This window comes from Rhagoletis pomonella, unplaced genomic scaffold (assembly GCF_013731165.1).
Source record: "Rhagoletis pomonella isolate Grant_MI unplaced genomic scaffold, Rhpom_1.0 Rhpom_scaffold_00004, whole genome shotgun sequence".
In the NCBI taxonomy this organism is placed as follows: domain Eukaryota; kingdom Metazoa; phylum Arthropoda; class Insecta; order Diptera; family Tephritidae; genus Rhagoletis; species Rhagoletis pomonella.
Window position 1 is genome coordinate 7,452,719 of NW_023458558.1, and position 10,002 is coordinate 7,462,720.

A 10,002-nucleotide genomic window follows, 5' to 3' on the forward strand; every position below is an offset into this window, starting at 1 on the left:
ACATACACATTCTTATGTATGTATATAGAGAAGAATACGTCCTAGCAGAGGTGCTGCTTGTATAGGGAATTGTTTTTATTTTTATACATGTCAGACATTTTGATAGTAAGTAGCACATAGGCGATTCTAAGCCTACTTAGGTTGGCTATTACCTGTGAACCCAGCGCGCGCCAAACTTAGCCTACATTTGACTGAAACTTATATTTTTTTGTTGGAAAAGAAAATCTGCCCCTCTTGCAATAGGAATAATCGCGCCACAATGTTCCGAGTGTATTATTATACTTTACTCTTCTCTATGCCAATTTTGTTGTTCCATTTTTATGTTGTTTTTGCATTGGTAAATACAACTGAAGCTTGTATGTATGTACATACTTTGTTGCTACATAAATGGCGCAATTTCTGGAAGCATCACCATTATAAGCGCATATACATACAAACATACATTGTAGAAGGGATCCATGGTTGCAACTGTGTCCCTCCAGCAGCTTGGTAGCTGCCATTACTGTCGCCCTAATACATTTTACAGCCGTGTGGTACTACAAAATTTCCGAAATTTACATCGCTTGTAAGCTATTTTACATTTTATACGAGTACCCAGGTGTTTACGTTCCCGGCAGCGTTTTTTGTGTATTTTGGGAGCTGAACCTCTATATATGTAAGTATGTATGCATGTATACATATTTACTAATATGCAGTTTAAGTAACGTATGTGAACTTGTTTAATAAAAAGAGATAAAGTTCTTTAAGGGTTCTCAGGTCAGAGAGAGCAATGAACATTTTTTTTATAGATTTCAATTTTAAATAGACAACTTTGTCTTATAACTTTTCAAAGGTTCAAATAATATCCTCTCTGATTATGGAAAATATTTTGCAAGCGATTTTAAAAATTTCATTTTTCATTAATTTTTTTCAAAATTTTCTTTTTGATGCAGAGATATTCCTAAAGCATCTAGATGAATTACTGCATCAAAACGGGAACTTTCTTATTTTAACAATTTATAGGCCGATTATTCAAGAGATTTCGAAAATGGTGTAAGTAAATCAAAGCTATAAAAACATGATTTTTCTAAAAGGTAATATTTTATATTCATTACTTTGTAGCTAAAACACAACGTTCTTTTCGATGCCTGTTTAGTAAATCATTTACTTTAATGTTTTTTTTAGGGATCAAGTTGTTAACTTTTGTTAGTATTAATGGATCAAAATTGTTAGGCAAATCGATTTTAGGTTAGTTCGCTCTTATTCAGAATTACTGCGGGAAAAATTATTTCACCACATCTGGCCGGAAATCTGAATGGAATTTTTCGAAATGCGAGATATTCCTATAGCATTACAAATTCTACAGAATTCTTTACTCGATGCTGCGTACTTTATTTCCATATGGGCAACGTGCCTGTGCCCTGCTTTCGTTCCCATTCAAAGAGAATATTCCTGCCGTCATCGAGCGATGGGTAAGGTGAACGCAATAACCGGCAAATTTTCAGGCTAGTCAACCTATTCTTCCCTTCCCAATACTGCGAACGCCATCATACCCTGAACCCAGTAGCGTAGCTTGACGGAATGCTGCTTGCAAATTTACAAGTTTCTTCAACATTCCTGAACAGTTTGACAACTACGAGGGTGGGTATATAATGATTACGAGCATGCAATCAATATTATGGAAGTAGATATGCATGTAAAGTTAAAACTGTCTGTGAAGACGGATATTGATGGCTTTTAAGCCGTGCTATTTATTTGTCCTGGTTTAGTTATCCCATGGAAACTTATTTTTAATATGTCTCTATCCTCTGGGGTTTTCTTAGATGTGTGGAAAATAACTTCCATCAATTCTCTTTTCAAAAGTGGCAACAAAAGTGATGTTTGCAATTATAGGCCAATATCAAAGTTGTCGTCTGTATCTAAACTTTTTGAAACTTTTCGTAGTTGAAAAAATAAATTTTTTAACGAAAAGTTTGATTTCGCCTTATCAACACGGTCTTGTTGCCAATCGATCTACAGTTTTTAGTGAGTATTGTATTGCATCTTTTTCAGAAGGGTTTCAAGTTGGCTGCATTTAGGCAGATTTTTCGAAGGCTTTCGACAAGGTTTTTCATTTGATTGTAATATGTAAGTTAGCCTCCTTGGGGTTCCATCAATTTTTTTTTTTCAATGGATGAAATCGTCGGACCTTATACAACAGCGAAAGATATTTTTTGACATAGAACGATAACTAATGTATGAAATTGCTTTAACAAAAATAAAAATGACTTCTTAGTTCTATGTAACTATCGTTTGAAGGAATATGACTGGTGGGACACTGAAAAGAACTCTATTTTACGCTGGTGCACTCAAAGATGAGTTTTAGCCAAAACACCTAATATTCACGAACGATGTATTTGTGTTGTAAAATATGAAATATACGTATTCGTTTTCAATAAAAATTAGGTTTATATTATCTTCATATAAATTTAAAAAAAAACATTTAAACTTGTGACTGGTGGGACAGCTACTGGTGACCGGTGTAAAGTAATTAAAACTTCTTTATATTTTTTAATATTTTCCCACAGGGTAATGAAATGTAGTCATTTAAAAAGAGGTTACTGCTGAAATAGAGATAATTAAGGCATATTTAAATTTATGTCGTTTTCCTCTTTTCAATGGAATGACCCATCAGTTAACGAAATCAAAGATCTCGGAGTAATTTTTTCGAAATTTTCGCAATTTACTCGAAATTTTGGAGGTGTACGAGTCAAACGGACCTCAGATTTCGGTGGATCGAGATACATGTTGGTAACGGGGTCTGCTTAGAAGCACACACCACTTTTTCTGTGGGGCGGTGTTATTGAAAATTATCAGGATTTGGCGTACGCGTATAAAAGTCGCCTGCAAATGCAAGACAGTAGTAATCCCACAACTCTTAATATCGCTGTTATCGTTTTTTTTTTTTTTTGTTCTTGTTTGGTTCTTCGACTTTGGCCGAGTTCACTTAAGCACGCTAGTCGCTTCCCAGTAGCCTCCCTCCTCCTCTGCTGTCACCGTTTACAGTTAGTTAAATTTTTTTGGTATCACAAACTTAGTACCAGCAGCAAAAAGCTTATTTACAGTACTTATCCCTGATAGTTCTCCTGACTATTCATTTACCAATACCACGATCAGAAGTTGAAAAATAAGAGATCTTTAAATGCTTCTTTTGTTATTTAGCTCACGTAAATACACTTACTTTGACTTCTGCCTGCTACTTTAAACTTTGTTTCTTCTTAACCATAATTGTTTAGTTTCATTATTTGCAACGGCAATGCAAACTCCTTCGCTGGAAAGTTGAACACCCACTTTGGATTTTATTTTCTTTGTGTTTTGAAGAACAGCTGCCACTATATTTGCAGCGACGCGCTTTTAAAATCATCAACCATGAAATACACCTTTGGCACGAGCCTTAAAAATTGTAAGCAGAAGCAGTACTTATCAGCTGGTAAAACGACCGCTGACTTAGAAGCCACGCGTGCGCCTCTGGTATCGAATATCCTTTGAGATTCCTTAAACAAAAAATACTAAACAGATCAAAATAAAAAACCAAGCCACAACAGAAGGTTTTCAGCACCTTTTGCTGCTATTCAAATTTATTTAAAAAATTTTAAAATATAAAAAATAAGAAAGCGAATCATAAAAACCTCACAACACATGCCACGCCATAGTTACAAAAAAAAAAAAAAAAAAAAAAATCAAGCTAAGGCACACGAGTCGAAGAAATGAAGGAGTGCACACTGTTTTCATAACAAAAAAATGCAATTTACGCTCAATCCCGCACATTTGTAGACACTTTCGTTGGCGCGCGCGTGCATCCAATCTAGTTACGCCTCTCCAAAAAAAGATATTTCATTATTAAGCTGAAAATAGGAAGTAAAAAATGCCGTAAAAAAATGAGAGAAAGGAAGTGCAGCAGTCTTACAGATTTCGATTTGTTTTTTTTTTTTATATCCTTTTTATGCTTCGCGAAAGTGAAAACTGGTGCGGCTGCGCCTATTTCTTCTTTCTTAAAACCTCATAATTGCTGCATCATTTGGAGCGCCACTCTAGGGATATGAGCTCATGCAAAACAAAAAAAAAAACGATGAACAAAAAACCATGCGCACAGCACTCAAATTCACGCAACAAAAACCTATTCGTGAAAAGTGAAAGGAACCTTCCTTCCCATTGTCTCTGAGTTCAAGGGTGCCACAGAGCGTCGGCTGCAGCATCCGCGTTGTGTGCGTATCTTTCGCCATCTCCGTCACCACAGCGGCCGATTTTAATCGCGGAAGCAAGTTTTTTGTGCGCGTACAATTTTTTTTGCCATCTTCAAATAGTTTTTGGATTTTTTCTTGTCTTTGGAGTGCGCAACCGGCTGCCAGCGGCCGCATGCGAGGGTGCGTTCTAATTTTTTGCGCATATGCATGAGTTTTTTATGCGACACATGGCCCCTGCGCAGGATTCCTTCACTTCAAATTTGACGTGTAGGGGAGATTTTTTGTCTCTCACATGTACTTATACATACATACATAATGAACTGGCATTGTGAGCTGAATGTTGATCGCCAGACGCAGGCGGATTTGTGGTTATCCTGTGCTTCAAATGCCACAAAGAAATTTCGCCGGCTGCTTTGCCGATTCTTAGGTTGGGTCACTTTCCTTTCGCTTTTTGCTTTTTGCCTTTTGCTTTTGGATATTTGCAATCGCTTGGTCGACAGTTGGTCGTTGGCAGTGACGTTTTTCGCTTATTTAATAAGTATGGGCTGCTGCCAATGTTGGCGTTAAGTCAACATATTTGGGATTATTAGATAGGCGTATTTTCATTTTTATTTACTTCTATCGCCACTGGCACAGAGGCTGCAGGAAACGGAAGACCTGCCCGTTAATTAAACAAATTACTAAAATTGTGGGGGAAAGCGAATTTGTTAAATAAAAGAATCAGATTTTTCTGGTGCAGGGAAACCTGAGGGTAAGCAATTCCATTGCCAAAAACCGTTCTGTAAACATAGAAGAAAAGTAATAAAACAAAACAACAACAAAATAATCGAACTTATTTACAGACCTGGGTACATAGCTCCCTAATTTTTCGAAACCATACGGTGGCCAAAATCCTACAATTTTTTGCAGATATTTAATTTATTAAAAAGTGGAAATTTGGATTCGTAGTAATTTACCGGAAAGTATTTTTAATTAATATTGAGCACAGGTTTTATGACTCCTAATTTTGACTTCAGAGAGGAAATATTCCCACAAACAAATGCAAACCGCAAGTACACACACACCCACATTTTATGCCTAAAAATATGTGTCTATCTAAATCTCAGAAAATTTTTGAAAGTTTCTCGACCTTATTAACGGTGAACGAGGACAAGACAAAGGACCACCTGGTAACACATAAAAAGTGCAAGCACTGACACAATGTCAGTAGTACATAAGTGCAGAAGGCCCCGTCTGCAGTCGGGATGTACACTGGCCCAACCTCGCAAAGGAGATTGGCGAAGTTTTTTGGTCTCGGCACAAGCCGACGAATGGTTATTGAGAGCTAAATAAGACCGAAGAAGAGAGCTAATTCAGCCCGAATTCATTTGAAATGACATGCTATATATAAATGTGTGTACATTTTGTTTTTTCTTAAACACACGATTTATCAGAATTTTCCCGTGTCTCAGAATTTCCTGCTTCTTAGGCCAGTGCAAGAGAACTTCGAATGTCTCGATAGCTGGTAAATAAATATTTAAGCAAAGATTTGGCGCCTAAATTTTGCTTAAGTGTTTAACCAAGTTTCTCCCCCAATTCGTGGTGTACGTCTTGATGCTGCAATTCGTGTTGTGCGTCTTTATGTGGAGTAGCCTACAATTTTAAGTAGTTTTTCACACATTTTCTATCATTTAGGATGTTGCGATCGAACCCGGATCCTACAGAGTTGTAATACACACCCCTAGGTACTCCATTGCGGCGGTAGCATGAATAAAAAATTGGTTCAGACCCCATCGTACCTTTGATCCGCTAAATGTTAGGCCGGGCTAGGTTCGGTTTGCAGTTTTCAATTTCCTAATCAATCACACAACTGTAGTTAGTAGTGTTGCCAGATTCTTTTTCCAGCCATACGGGACAAAGGCATAATTTGTCCAAAAAATACGGGATTTACAAAAATTGAACGGGATAAAGGGGAAGTAAGAGCTACAGTTGCGGTCAAAATAATAGCAGCACAATTCAAAATGATGCTGTTGGCAACTTATCTTTATTTATTTATTGTTACCAATTTTCATTTAAAATATGTGTTGATCTTGATCAGATACCACATAAATAAAAGTTTCAAAGCTTGCACAAAGTTCACTAAAACTAATTAAACTTAAAATAAGGTTTTAGTTTAAAGAGAAAAGACTACTCACGAGCTTTATATCTTTCTTTTTTTTTGTAATAAATCAAGCGGGCGTTATTTCTTTTTCTTTGGGAAATAAAGCCCGCGGCCATTATTGCTCTTTCGCAAAGGAAATAAAGCCTGCGGGTTTTATTGCCTTTTATTGGTGGGCGCTATTTCCCCTTCGGAAAGGAAATAACGCCCATGGGCTTTATTTCTCTTTTTTTGGGGAATAAAACCCATGGGCGTTATTTTCGCGGGCCTTATGGCACTCCACCGTTTGGGAGGTGGTGTCGAATTTTGCTCTTATTGGCTCTTTCTTAGAAATGATTTTGATACGTTTGGATCAGGGACGCATAAAAAACGTCTATGTGCATTCCAATGATCAATACTTTTAATAATAGGCGTACGCATGAAAATGCCTTTAAACGATGAATTTTTAGTAAAGGAAAAATCTCTGTGCAGAGAGCATAAAATTTTCCTTGGTACATTTACTTGACGATTAATCGCTTAACTATGTACATATAGAATGTTTATAAAGCTCCGACAGACAGCTGATATTAATCCATTATAATAACACCAGAATTGCGGACGAATTCAGGGCACCTATTTTATTCCTTGAGTATTACCTTTCATATTCAATTCCAGAAGCATATGTCACATCGGCGACTAATCCATCAAAATTAGAAACGCAAGCAGCTTGCCCATTTGAAGCGGTCAATTGTCAAATTAATCCTATTCTTTCAGCTATCGAACTAATTCACCAAAACACCGCACATGCAAAAAAAGAAAATGAGCGGCATATGTGTCCGCGCGAAGGTGGAAATGTAAGCTGAGAATGAATGCACCACTGACCACATAAATCAGGAAATGCACATATGGATGTACATAAATATTAACATGTGCTCGTGTGCATATGAGCATTCGCGGGCACCAGCTGATAACTGCATATGCAGAATCGCTCACCATGCAAATGCCCATGCATTGACATACATACATACATACATACATATAAATCAAGCGAAATGTGGCATTTACGATCATTTTAAAATGACACAAAAATTAAATGCTTACAATAAAAATAGGCAAAGAAAAAAAATAAAAAAAAAGGTCAACACTCAATCAACGTGTCCAGTCAGCGGTGAAAAATAAAATACAAATTTAAGAATAGACAACATGCAGAGGGAAGCGCCTGGACGCCTAGATATGTACGCACATGCAACCATACAAATGCAAGGTGTTCGCAGTGAGGAAGAAATGCAAATCGCATTATTAACGCAGTTGTTGACACATTTTTGCAAAAAATGCCAACAGTCACGCACACTCACGCAGACAAAGAAATGCCACACTTTTACACTAACACGCGTATGCACCTACATACATATGTACGTACAAATGTATCCAAACAAAAGACTTAAGAAAGAAACATGAAAAGAAAGCAGAGAACAGAATAAAATGAATGAGCGCCTGCCTGCCTGCCTGCCTGCCTGCCTGCATCGCTTGGTGAAATGCACAGGGAAAGGAAAATGGGACAATGCGAGGAGTGGCAGCGGTGTCAGCTACTAAATAGTGGCCACGGAGGCAGCTATGTATGTAGCTCGTCCGTCCAGCGCGTGCAACACAATTTCATTGAATTCAAATTGAGTGGAGGCTCTAGCGATTTCATGCAGTCAATTCATCGAGCGCACATCAAAACCTAACATTGACGATCGGCGCGAACGTCGCGTGAACACAAATCGGTTTGTGTTTTTTTTTTTTGTAATTTTTTGTTTTTCGATTCTCGCCAGGTATTTAGCTATGCACCAAACAGCCTACATATGCGAGTTTGCATATACATACGTTTTGTTTACATCCATATATCTGTGCTTATTTATGTACATATGTATGTATGTACGCACGCTATGTTTGCCAGAATGCGCTCTGTTTGTCCTATTGAACTAAATTCGATCGCTGCACTCCATTCGTACGCTGCAATTATGGACTGCAGTGTGTGGCCAATGAAGAAAAAAAAAAAGAAGTGTGGCCGGCGCATTCTTGCCCGCAGCTATTCAAGTCTATACGGAACAAAATATTTAATTTAGGACCGAATTTGCGATGGCTTAAATTGTGGCAAACAAAGTGCGGCGGAGCAAAGGTGCATTGCGAATTTGGGAATTAGATGCCGATGTGAGCGATCTGTTGCCAAATTGCGAAGGCCAGGCGCAAGACTTAAGGTGACAAAATTGGTTGTTTACGGTTCATTGGTCATTTGGCTTTCACAACTGGGAATACAAAAAATTCAACATCGCGTTGGTGTATTTGTTCTCATTTAATTCTTAATCTAAATTTTGGAAGTTAAAGAATTTTTTGAGCTCGCAATAAGTTGATTCGTTAAAGGATTTTGATTATACTTAGATTAACTTAGAACGTTCATACACTGAGAAAAGATGGTTATAGTTATCACCAAAGTACCAAATCATGTGTTGAGAGAAATATATTTTATTTTACATAAAATAATTCTGACTTATTGGCCTTAAAGGGTTTTGCTAATGCATACTTTTCCTTTCCCTGTTTGTGAATTAGGATTTTTATTAGAGCAATTACAAGCTTGTCTGCCTCACACCAACATCACTAGGTAACCATTCTCTGCGATGGGTTACTTTATTTGCCTCGTGGCTCTCAGATGTAAGATTCACAGAGTCGGAGCTGTGGATATTAAGGATCTTTGGGCATGACTCAATCATAGGAAATATTTCGATAGCAAACAAGTCCACCGACTACATACTTTGCAGCACTGCCAAATTTTAACTTAGAAATGCAGGTGCAGTCAATAGTCTATTCCGGCTAGAAAACCACTACAGGATAAAGGGATTTCTGTAAAATTAAATATTCCAACAGTGTGGATGTGGATCCCAGACGAGCAGAGTTCAAAAACCACTTTCATATTTGGAAAGTATTAAAAAAATTATCAAAAAGTTAAAATGAATTTGAATTACACGTTGACGATGTTGAGCATTTTCTTCCATACAATGTATGCTCGACAATTACTTTTATATGGAGGAAAATATCTAGCACTATCAGCTAAAAAAAAAACTCAACACGATTTTCTAGTGTTTTAAAACAGTGTTAACATACTAAAATTTAATGGGCTGTAAAACTGCATACCTAAAATTTCTCAAAAAAAACTTTAAACAAAAAGTTTAAAATTTTTGGATGTAATTGTTGAAGTGTATTTAATTTTTATAAATTTTGTAATGAGTTTGAAATGTGGATTTATGTGGTGCCGTTTATGTAATGTGCTGAACTTTTATAAGAAAAAATTTAAGCATTAAATAAACAAAAGAAAAATAACCAAAACTGGTCAAAATGTTACTTAACGTAATCAGCTGATATACATTAGGGTGGTCCAAAAAAGGTACGGTCGGAATATAAATGCTCTCATCCTCTACGATGGTTCTTTACCGAAGAAATTATACTGCGTTTTTTGTTTTTTTTTTTTAATCAAAAAATATTTAGAGGTCGCTCAAAGCGCTTGCAGTTTTCCGTGGATTTTATATGGGGAAAACCCAATTTTTCGTAGAAATAGAAATAGAATACTGCGTTTTTCTTCAGGAGACTATAGTAATTAAAATGATAAAATAAACAATTGGTTATTATTGGCAGTCCCCTGAAAAGAAA